This window comes from Stegodyphus dumicola, chromosome 7 (assembly GCF_044657685.1).
Source record: "Stegodyphus dumicola isolate Sdum_Otavi_A_Nest chromosome 7, ASM4465768v1".
Taxonomy (NCBI): Eukaryota; Metazoa; Arthropoda; class Arachnida; order Araneae; family Eresidae; genus Stegodyphus; species Stegodyphus dumicola.
The window spans coordinates 125,261,460-125,274,283 of record NC_140774.1 but is presented as its reverse complement, the minus strand read 5'-3'; the positions used below and the strand labels follow the sequence as shown (position 1 = coordinate 125,274,283).

General features: G+C 34.9%; 1 protein-coding gene across 2 annotated transcripts in view; it reads left to right on the top strand.

The window, feature by feature from the left end:
* The window catches only part of LOC118196772 (tyrosine-protein kinase transmembrane receptor Ror2-like), a 452,306-nt gene that overhangs the window by 75,950 nt on the left and 363,532 nt on the right, over window positions 1-12,824 (top strand). The window lies entirely within an intron of this gene.

Here is a 12,824-nt window from a genome sequence, read left to right as displayed (position 1 = left end):
TATTATTTATCTCACAGTGTATTTTTTTGAAGCCTCATAAATCTGTCGAGGTTATGTATGCATTTTATGTTGCATTTCACAAACTAAATTTGGAGGTCTTTGTTTTGTTTTTGTTTATTTAAATCTGTAGGCCTGTGGATCCGTGAATAATTCGGGTTCGCAGAACAGATCGATCTGTACACAGGTTTTTCATAATTGTTTTCAATATCCAATTTAAAATGAGCTAGATAGGAGAGAGCCGTTTATTGCTTTGTCTATTAAAACCTTGCGGAATCATTTCGTTTCTTAAAAATAGGAATCTTGGAATTTAACCCTGCTTTTGCTGGAATGTTAATCACGCCACTAAGAGGACACTTGGGAGGAAAATCTTTTAATAATTTATTAACTAGTTTAATCTTTTAATATTCCTCCGAAAGGGAGGGTAATATAAATAAATCAGAGTTAGGATTTTAGCATTTGTCCAAAAGGGTTCTTTTAAAATTTAATATGGTTCATCAGTAAAGATTATCAATAGAAATGGTCTGGGTGGAATAGCGAAACATTTTGTAGGATAATAGATGAATATACATTTAGGCTAACATGGGAACGTTTTGTATCTTCTGTATATTTGAAAAGTGAAAAAATATATAATATGATTCTATAATATATGTAATGTTTTTAATTAGATATATCACGAATTAAATGCATTTTTATTATATCAATCAGATTAGAAAGTAAAAAAGTAATATTCGTAAAAAGTGCATCTGTTGCTTTTATAAATGAGTTGGAATAAAAAATGAAATAAAGCAAAATCGTGCTGAAATGGCTCTTTCGGGTTTAAAAATAGAAACACCTGTATTCTTGCCTTTTTTGAAGATGGTTAGGAAATGATAGAAGATGCTTCCATGGTCTTATTTTATTAGCTCTGCTACTTTGCTTTTGTCTTTCATACACGGTCGAATTACATCCTATTTTATTCAAACGATGCGCTCAGTGGTAAATGATAAAAATTGCGGAACACTTATGGTTTTGTCTGCATTTTAATTCCAGGCGAAATAGACAGGCATGGATGCTGTCATTGTCTTCTCATATACAAATCAGATACGAGCCCATTTCCCATTGAAGTTTTTCCCACGAAGATATCTCTTCCAAGCGAACAATTTTCCTTATTAATTTGCTTAATACAAGTAAGATGAGTTGAGAAGGTGGTTTTAAAAGAAATGTAGCTGATATCATCGTAATCTTTTATAATCACATTTTTTAACTTATAAAAGTCTAGTAAGTCACATTAGATACGAAGACAGCTAGCAAGGTTGAAATTTTATTCATATGTACAATTAAGCATAGCATATTAGAGCCTAAAGATATTCTTTAAGGTAAACCGAAATTTTTAGATTGAACGAAACTCTGGAAAACAATGCATCGCTCAGCAGACGGATTTATGAGAAACGTGAATGTATTACAAATATAAGCCTTTAGCTTAGCTGTGCTGCACAAACTGTTTCTCGGTATGCAAGTCGCAATTACTTTTGCTATGTATCCATCGATCACAGAAATATTGGAAGGCTCTGATTTTCTGTTTGCAGAGGTTGGATATAAAGCAAACTGCCTTCTGTGGAGGCAAGTTTAAATCGTGATTCATCCTTACCGACGTGATGATTGGACCCTTTAAAAGTAAACATATTGGATATTTATCGAGCTTTAGTTTTCCTCGAAGAAGCGCTTGGAGTTTTGGAGAGTATCAGGTACAGCATCTCCTCCTCCTTCGAGGGTCGCCAAATCGTCATTAAGGGCAGGCCATCACTCTCAACTCCCCTTCATCACCTCCTCTCGGATTAAACGTGCGACGAATATCCGACGTGTCTTGGATTCTAACCACCCGCAGGGAAAGGGTTTCACCGTTGCTTGTGAAACATTCAGCCCCACCTAATAGACCCATTTGAATGCCGAAGACCTTTTCCTTGCCGGCGATCATAATGAACGTTCGCTCCCTCCCCCCTTTGTTTGAAATGAATGACGTCCCCCACATCTCGCACCCTCAAGCGTTCACGCGGTACGAAGATTCCATTTTAACGTCGAGATTGGTTTCTCCTCTCGCGTTTCGCTCTGTCGGTGCTGGGGTGGAATGCGAGAATAACTTTGGCAGGGGAGGCACTGGCTGGGGTATTGTGCATATATAGGTTGGCACGAGAAATAGTTTCCATACTGTATGTCGAGAGCCAGGAGATTCGATGCAGGTTAAAGCATAAAACAAAATTCTTTAGCACATAAATTTTATTCTGGAATTATCTCCTCTAGCTTTAATTAATGCAGCTAAAAAGAGTAATTTTCTGTGCTAATTCTCTCGAGTGTTGGACTGGAGATTCTATTCTGTACGTACGTATTCAGAATGGCAGGGAGACCAAGTTCACATATCATTTTTAGGAAATGTACAATGAAAAAATGAGAGTAGTATTATTAACATTTTGGCAAAGTACTTGGGGGCTGTCTGCCTAAAGGGATATCGTGGAGGACTTCTTAAAGGAATTAGTTCGTATTCATGTTACACATAGAAAAGACCACGAAAACTTCCATGCAGCCTCTCCTTCGCCAGTATTCGGACCCAGAAGAATGAAAGATGTTTTTTCCTGAATACTTCTGGTCGACACTGTACAAATTCAGTTGGTTCAATCTGGTACTGTTATTCTCTTAAAATATATTTATACAATCAGTTTTACAAAAAACCAAGATCTCATCTCCTGGATTTGCGCATAGCGGGCTGCTGCGAAACTACGAAGCTTCTCAAAATAAAGCAGATAATTTTATGAAAATAGTTCAGAGGTGTGTGTGGAAGAATACTACTGTATTTTTGTATGAAAATTATTATGCGTTGTACTTAAATTTTCGTTTCAGAGCTATCTTTATTTCATAAGTATAATGGGAAATAATAAAATTTTATTTAAGTTGATTGTGCTGGGATTCGAAAACAATTCTATTCGCTTTAATTCATTTCTGTCATTTTGTATTTTATTTATATTTTCTTTTTTAATAATCTGAAATACTCTAATTCTTACGAAATAGAACGTTTAAGAACTTGTATGAGATAAAAAATCTTTAGCTGTAAAGGGGTAGGGGGATGCCACAATGGGGTCATCATGTGCAGCTGAGAAGGACGAGATTCTGGTGTTGATGCCTAGACACTTACATTTATTTGTTTTACAGTTTTGCATATTCTCATTTAAAAATCTCGTATATACTTCATGTTTTGAGGTGGTGTAAAAAATGATGTTTTTACAGATTACATTTGCCTTTCTTTTTCCTTTCCTGCGTGTTCGTTTCCTTGTCTCTACTAATGTTCTTGTGTTTTTTCACAGTTTTCTGTGTATTTCATTGAAGCGTTTATTGGAAAGGAGGTGCAAAACTGTTGTTCTATTTAATGCTAAGAGAGTGTACGTGTAAAGAGCGTCCGGATAAGAATGCAACAACTAACATTGGTTAATTATTCGACAAAACTTTTCAAGTTGCTATCGTAACAGAAATTCACTTTCTCCAAAAGAGTAGTAGCTTCATTTTAAACACTAGAGACATGTATAAAATAGCATCTCATTTAATAAACGTTACTAAGAACAGAGTAGTATGCTTTTGTAATTGTTATGCCAAAAGAAGCAAAATTATTGTGTTTAAAGGTTGCAAAATTAATCAGAAGAAACAGAACGTCAAAAGAAATCCTTTATTGAGTTTTATAACAACATGAAGTCCACAAACATGTTGGTTTCGATCAAAATTTTGGAAAAGGGATTGTTTCACCACTGAGTGAGCAGTTAAAAACACTGATCGTTGGTAATTCGACTCTGGTTCGAACCCACTGTTGCCAGGTTATGCGATTTTGCAAATTTTCTACCGTCTTATTGTTTCCTTACACTATTTTTTCTGCTGAATTAAATTTTTTTTTACTGTATCATAAAATGCATATATGTTAATAAAATATATCTATTAAAACTAATTTATAATAAAAGTAATAATTTATCAAAATTTAAATAAAAGTTGCCCACGGCTAATGCTACGATCCTAGTCCATGAGCACATATGCACTCATTTTTCAACCCTAGGCTCTAGTGTTTTCGCATGTTTAACTGACTGCTTTATTTATTGTTTTGGTAATCGATGAGAAAGATACCAAAATACAATTCAGGGTATAGCTACTGTATTATTTAAAATACGAATTATGAGTAACACGAAAAGTCCAGCAACCCCTCTCGAAATGCTTTCCATTTTTGAGAATTGGTTAGAAAGTATGAAAATAGATAAGGCAAAAACTTACTGCAAGCTATCTAAGTGTAAACTGAGGGCATGTAAAGAAAATAAATCACCAATACAAAAGAATTGCTACAACAGTTTTAACAATCCAAATATGAGAAATCACCTAATAACGGATACGAACAATTAACTAAAAAATAATAAATAAATTGAGATTTAATTAAAAATAGAAATAGAGGCTATAAAAAATTGGAAAATAAATAGTATGGGTTTAAGATTTCCGGCAGAATTATTGCAATAGTAATAAAATGACGAAGAATTAATTAGTTATATTCAGGAATTTACGGCACACGGAGACGGAATTTGTGATGACGTCACAAATTATGTGAACTCGTGTTCCTATGACATCACAAAAAATCAACTTATTTCTGATCTTTACGAGCTATTTTTTTATTGCTTTTCGATTCTTCTTTTGCTACTTTAGGACAAAAATTTCTGACAACACATTTCGAACCCAGGTCAACGGGCTAGCATTCGTGGTTTTTCTGAGAGCCATTGGCCCCTCATAAAGATCTCCACGAAGACATCCCTTCCTCAGACAGATATTTCTCGGGTGCTTTAAGTCTAATCCTATTATCTTGCTTTAGATAGTCTAATCTAACCTAACCTAACCTTGGAAAGGGCATCTAAAAAAGAAGCAAACACATAATGAAAATGTTTTAATGGAAATGTATGTTTGTTAATGGAAATTCATCAATAAAGTGAACATTTCTACCCGCTAAGGTTCTCGAAAAGTGAAGGTATCAAAATGAACTGTTCGTCGAATTAAGCGTTATCATTCAGCATTCCCTTACTGTACTGTTCAGGATGAAACCGAATCATAAATTTAGAAGAAAAGGGATTAATTATATGACATGCCATGTAAATAAAAGAGGGCATTACCCTAAACTAGTCTTTTCCCAGAGAAATATAAATGAGTCTATTTAATCAATATATTTAAAAAAAAAAAAAAAAAAAAAAAAAAACACACCTTTTCTTTTTTCAGATACCACCATCAAAACGGAGATATTTTGTTTTGGGCAAACTCAGGACCAGCCGTTCAGGTATTGAAAGACCAAGAATATCGATTTCTTGTCTAAATAGAATAATGCCTGCAACATAAACAAGCGAAGATATCAAAACGTTTTGGCGCGTTATTAGAAGTAAGCACTGTAGTGAATAACAGCTTAAAAACTTGGCTCAGCTCAAGAGCATTTACTTTTGATTGTTAAGTGAATTTCTAAAAGGAAATACGATCTGAAAGAAAAACCAAAAAATGAAACTTACACAGCAGTGAATATCGAAAAATAACTAATTGAATAATTAAATTTATGTCTTATCTTCGCTGTTGATTACTAGACTGTAGTTTTAGAAGGCGTAGCATTAGGCCAACGCTGCTCGAAATCATAAGCTTTTAAATTAAATATTTTACCAAAGCCCTTATTTATTTATTTTTTGAATTTTTGCGATTTATAACAATAGTTACAATACACTATTTTCAACTCACCTCGGTAACTAAATTAATGAAAGAGACTGGATCCATCTGTTTGTACAATCTTGCAGTGTTGAAAGTAGCAAATCAAAATTCGAAATTTATTTATTTGTCATTCGGGATCAAGAATGTTTAAAAAAATGTTTAAAGTGAAGTACATTTCCCCCTTTTTTTAAATTTTTTTTTATTAATGTTACTGCGCCTTTCTGTAGGCGGTGATAAAAGAAGGCCGATGAGATATGCATCCAGCCCCAGGTAAGGCACACACGTTTGCATTTGAATAATACATAGCATGATAGGTCAATTTCAGAAATGAATTTATTTTAATTTTGAATCTGGATAATATTCATTTTATTTATTTCCCATTTATGAACATCGAAGTGGCTCATGAGGTTTCAGCATATGGTACTGTAAGAAATTACGTAAGGAATGTATCGCTTTTTCATGTGGTGTCAAAGTAGCCGATCTACCGAAGTTATACTAAAGCAAGATAATAGGATTATTATTTGAGGTGTTGCGATCGCAACGTATCACGAAGGAGTTATGGAATTGATTTTCTATTCCTTTAGCTGTAATATTACGTTTTGTATGTGTTAAATGCGAATGGACTCCTAATTCGTATTTCCTTTGTGGGAATTTGAAGAAAATAATTATGTAAATCTATTAGTTCTAAGAGGTTTCACTTCCCCATAGAATACACCAGAGTTATTCACTTTAGGGGTTTTTCTCTAAGAATTTAGGTAAAATACCGGAAGAGTTAAAATTTTCCTTTTAATTCTTTGCTTTACAATTATTTTGGTAGAACCAGTTTGTGCTTTCAGTGTTAAGAACTAAATTGAAACAGCAAACTAAATACCACTTCATCCCCCCGAACTTTAATTTAGAGAATACAAATGTAAATGTATCATATATTTAATTCACTTAAAACACGAAATATGTTGCTCAAGCAAACAACCAAACGAGCAAAACATGCTTATGTAATTAAAATTAGTGCATGCAATCATTCTTTAAAGCAAAACATTAAAAAACGTCTCCTCTTATAAAATACTTTTAACAGTAGTTTTGCAGTATAACTGAGGTTTGATTAAAGACAAGATCTCGAAACTCCTTCTCATGCTTGCTTTGGAACCTGACATCCTTCTAGCAAATATTTGACTACTGTGAGAACTGGGTCAAAGCCTGAAACGTTTTAGGAGTTGGGTGCAATGTTGGAACAATTTAGGAAATCCAGAGCATTAGAAGAAAAATACGATAAAGACGCTGTGATCTGAAAATGTTTCTCTAGAGAAAAGGGAATCGCGGAGATGATGCCTGGTACAGAGGTTGGGACGATGCCATATATTGTGTATACGACGTTTACGAGTCGCAGGCAGATCGAGCACACGCCTTACCTAATGTAATCATTGGGTCTGCCTCCTCCCCCCAGGGGTGCTGTACTTCCCATTCTTCCACAGCCATCAACAAATAGGATTTTACCTTCAACATTTAGGGAGTCTGGAGTCTCGTCTTCAGGCAGAATACGTGCTGTTGCCACTATAGAAGAGCTGCGTAGGAGATTATAGTGGATCAATGATTGGATGGGGTGAGGGATTCTGCCACGTTTATTGAATGGTCATGAATCTTTTACGTCCTCCTGTTCATTGCCCAGGAAACTTTATGCATTGCTTATTCTTCATATAAACTTTCCTTCTATTTATTTTTTGTGCTTTGATCATTTTTTCCGTCTCAGCCACTTCATGGTAAACAGAGACGCTTTTTTCCTCTCTTTCAGAATGCATTTTGTAACCGTATTTCGTTCAAGAGTGTTTTTAGATTTTTATAACGTGAACACTGTCCTAATGAGCTATCCAACTAACACCAAAAGTTGGATTTTATTGAAGGTATATATCGCATTATTGTTCAAGATCACCTTATTAAGGTATTTTGTACCTACTTTTCTGTTTCGCATGCCTTCGTGGTGTAATTGGAAGCATACGCGGCGCGTATTCGAGTGGCCGAAGGTTTGAGACCCGCCGAGGGCATTGCACATGTTTCACGCCTCCGGCTTCCAAAAACGAAAGGAGGCACGCTAATGGCTTTTATTGTGGGTTTTTATCTTGGGCAAGTCGGTATTCATCTTAAAATTGAGACAAAAATTATTGGAGTTTGGAAAAAAAGTGTTGTCATGCGTATCTTACTCACCCGACTTTCACTGACCCTCAGATTTTCACTTCAAAATTTCTTTCGTGGTGTAACATTCATTTCAGATGAGGTCGTTTATGAGCACTTTATTCCGCTTTTACCCGATAAAGCTAGGTTCCTTTGTGAATGAGGAATTACAAAGCTCATTAGAAAAAGTATTATCAAGCAAAACGCGCAGTACACTACTGACTGATCATTGTTCTTTATATATATAACTAAAGGACCTTTGAAGAATGTAGAAAAATTGCGTCATGACTTTTTAGACAACCTAATAATTCTTTATGAATCCTCTCTGTGAATATATTTACAAAATATGTCTTATGGAATAATAAAACTAGTTCTGTTACAGAAATTTTCCTTTGATGTCCTGAGATTTATAATGCACGGTATATGGATTTAAGAGACGGAGTTCTACTTCAAGGTAACTTATTCGATTTTTACAAAGTGGCTAGTTCTAGGAATTAGTACTCATCCATATAAGCAATAATTGCCATAAAACATAGGGTTGCATTCCACTCTGAGAGGGGCCCACCAGCGGCCGAGCGGTAAAGTCGCTGAACACTGGTAGTTCGGTCCGAGGTTCGAATCCCGCGAACGGGCTGGCTGCATGGGCGTTTTCGTGGTTTTCCCCATGTGTAACGTGTATACGAGCCAGTTTCCCTTAGAAAGTCCTCCACGAAAGGCATCCCTCCCCTTAGGCAGATAGCCTTCGTGTGCTTTGCCATAATTAAATACACCAACCACTCTGAGAGGCAGAAAAGAGGAATGTTAGAATCCCAACCTGAAATTACAACAGTGTTGGGAGAGTGAATAAACGAGACCAAAAGTTGCGCAATCAGTTTAGTGAAACAATCACAGAGAGTGCACAAAACGGGTAAAACCGAAAACATGGCGTTCGAGTGTTAATTACAGCTCAGACTTTGATGGCAAACACTCAAATACACATCTTTAGTTCTCAAAATTTCAACCTCGCAAACGATTGCAACAAGTTAATTATCTAATCAAGGGATGAATATTATCAACTAATTCCAACTTCCGCTGTATGCCGAGATTAGAACGAAAAGTTCATGCTGTGTTCCGGCTGTCAGAACTTCATGTCTCATAGAAGGGCGCTTCAAGTAGAATGAGGGCAGCACAGTATGTCCAGGAGGATAAGATAGAAGATGACGAAGGGGGACAAGACTGCTACCTTTTATAGTATCAAACCCTACGCCTTGAATTGAGTTAGTTGAAAATATTTAGCCCTTGATTAGATAATTAACTTGCTGCAATCGTTTGCGAGGTTGAGACGTTGAGAATCAAAGATGTGCATTTGAGTGTTTGCCATCAATGTCTGAGCTTGAATTAACACCACACTCGAATGCCAAGTTTTTAGTTTTATCCGTTTTATTCACTTTCTGTGAGTGTTTCGCTAAACTGATTGCGCAACTTTTGGTCTCGTTCATTCGCACTCCCAACACTGCTGTAAGTTCAGCTTGGAACTCTAATATTCATATTTCTGTCTCTCAGAGTGGAATGCGACCCTATGTTCTATGGTTAATTATTGCTCATCTGGATGAGTACTATCACCCCTTTAATTTGTAAAAAGAATTTAGAATCACCCTATATATATATTATGAGTATTCCAATTACGTATAAATGTCGACCAATTTGGGGAAAGAGGGTGTGTCGTTAAAATGTGACTGATACTAAATTGCGGGAATGGGAAATTTAAAGGTTTTATTCGGTCTTGTCGAATAGTGTAGTACAAATTCTATATGTTTTTTCTTTACTATTCAGTGACTTATTAACATATGTACAGAATTCAAAGGAATGGTTAACTGCAGATCTTAACATAGTTTTGAATATAAGCAATCAAACTAATGCTATACTTTCATTTAATTATTTTTTCGTATAGTTGTGAATTCTTATTTGAATGTGTCTGTTTTTGTTCGGAGTTAATTTATTTCATTTCTTTTTGAGCAGTGCCCGACGCGAGTTTTAAATACAACAGGATATTTTCCATTGGTTCACTTTCATTCTAATTCAAGTCTCTTTAGTACATACTTTCCATTCCCCCCTCTCCATTCCCCCACCGTTTCTACTCTTGAAACTGTCATATTTATTTTCAATCTTTCTTGTAACTTGATTGCTATCTCAAAAATGATGACAAGACCCAATAAATTGGAGAGATTGATATCAAAGGTAAATAAATAAAATAAACGAAGTTTTAATTTCTTTTCAAAGAGATCTATAAAGTAAACGAACACTAATATTTTGATTTTAATTTTTCGTTTTCCCTCCGTATTTTTGTTACCGCCCCCAAGGGGTGCAATAAATCTGAAAAATCTCCGAAAACTACTTTATGCGGCAATAACATTTCAGGGAATAAAAAAAATTAGTTATTTATTTCATGATATATATATATCTATATATCTATCTGTTTGAGCAAAACAGCGCAAGCTACAGAAATAAAAATATTCCCCGCTTTTCCTTTTTTTTTTTTGACGTGTTTTCTGTGCAATTTCATGATCGAATGCACTTTAATCTCAGTTCTGTCTTCCATCCTTTTGATTTTTTGAGAATATTTATTTGTAATATATATGTGTGTAAAAATTTGTAGGGTCTTGATACATATATTTGCTTTTTATTATTTTTTACTCTGCTTGACATTGTTTTCTTAGCTAACTTTGGTGATATGTCTCAGTTCCTGATACACGTCTAGTGACCAGAAAATTCATTTTGATCAAGTCATTCGCAGCAGTTAAGCATTTTATTACGAATTCCTCTTTTAAAATGACGAATGCATTTTTTCATAGTCTGGAAATGGTATAAATTGTACATGCTTTCTGTGATGCGTAATGTTCAAGCCAGAGCTAGATTTCGAATTAAGGCCCTAAGCTATTTCAGATATGGGGCCCTTTATAAGTCTTTTTATAATATATTTTAAATTTTTGGAAGGCCCTAAGCTATAGCTTTTGTAGCTTATACGTAAATCCGGCCCTGGTTCAAGCAATGGAGTATCACAAATTGCGTTGTACAAAGTGTTAGAAAAGTCACATATATTACAGGAAAGAAAAATGTTTGCTGGTTTAAGCCCCAGACTAAAAGCCATATAAAACTGCTACCAGTTAAGACACAAACACATGCCGAATAAGTACTAATTCACAAGTCAAACAACAAAAATCAGCGTTAATTTTCAAAATTTTCACAGTCCTAGTTTCGATGGTTTTACCGAACCACCATCCTCAGCTGCAAAACCGCAAATGAACAAGATAGGAAATAATGATTAGATAAGATAAGAAAGCCTGGACAACAAAAAGCAGGTGGCGCCATCTGTTGGTGAAACCAGAACTAAAACATAATTTCTTTAAAGGCCAAAGGCAAAGATCGATTGGTATTAGGATCGTTAACAAGAACAGAAAGATTTTTTTGCTATTGCAGTTTTCTTCCTTATGTCTACCAAAACATGCAGAATATGTGGAAGGAAATTTTTATTTAAATATCCCCCCTCCCATAAAAAAAAATTCAGGCGATAAATTGAGTAGACGGGGCATAACGCTTTTAAAATGACACGGTGGTGAAAAAAGTTCTTCCAAAAAACACGCAAGAACTGCATAGTTTCATTAAATGTGTGACAAGTGAATCGTTTTGCTGGAACCAAAATTTCATTAACGTCAAGAAACGCTATAAACTGTGTAATGATATCTTGGTACATTGCACTGTGTACAATAGTTTCAAATACAGTTCAACAATGCAAATTCGTTTCTTTTGTGAAAATGATATATATAAGCGTACTACATGCCATGTGACCGTTAGACGAAAGATGGTGTGTATAATCAGTTTCAGGATTCCTAGAATGATATATGCAGCACAAGTATTTGGTTAGATACAAGTGTGTCTAAGTAGTACCATACAAGTATATCGTTAGCGACATACGATACAAGTATGTATAACAACTGCAAAGATATTTACTTGTGCGCGAGTTTTAGATCTCTATGTGTAAAAAAAAAAAGGAATTGCTAAACAAACTGAAACTCAATCTGTAACCTCGCATGTGTTCTATTTTATGAAACATATCACAGAGCTTAATAGATAATTAAACAGTTATAATTCTTTCGTGAACGGGATATCTGAAAAAGATGCCAGGTTTCCAAAAGAAGATGATACGATTTATTTTCGTGGTACTGGGCTGACCATATCTCCATAATTAAAGAAATAAACCTTCCAGAAAAACCTATCTTGGGGCAGAGTGGATGAACTCCAGATAGGTTTATACACCTTATATAGTTTATCCACCTCCGAACCTTATGAATTTTAGTGACAGTTGAAGTTTTTGTTCGCAGAATATTGCATGCATATGCTTGTAGATTTCTTTTACAAGTGTATTCTTTGCATATAACGTACATTAACATACCAATAAAACCAAACATTTAAAACCACAAATGTATACCGACTGACGAAATATCTCATAGCCGGTCAAAAGCTGTCTTGCCGGCCAGAAGGTTTTTTTTATATTTCTAACTGTTGTGAGTCGTAATGAGTTTTTCACTTAATTTATAATAAATTTAACTAATGACATTTTATAGATATTTGTGCAGCCTTTTAAAAGTAATAAAAGATATTTCTTTTACGTATTTACGTATTTGGGTATAGAATAATCATTTGTGTGGTCCCTAATAACTATTTTTTTTAACCCTACGAAAGCGGCGTAAGTGTTGTTGCCACCATAAGGCTTTGTTTGGCGTAAATCTCATGGTGCCAACTATACTTGGTAATTTGAACCAACTGTTGCTAGAGAATGATGTTTTTTTAAGTTTGATAGTGATAATGTCAGTCTATAGTACGAGTGAAAATCGATGTCGAATCGAAGCTCGAGCTGAAGATTTTACCAGACGTAGCCAAACGATCAAGGCAAA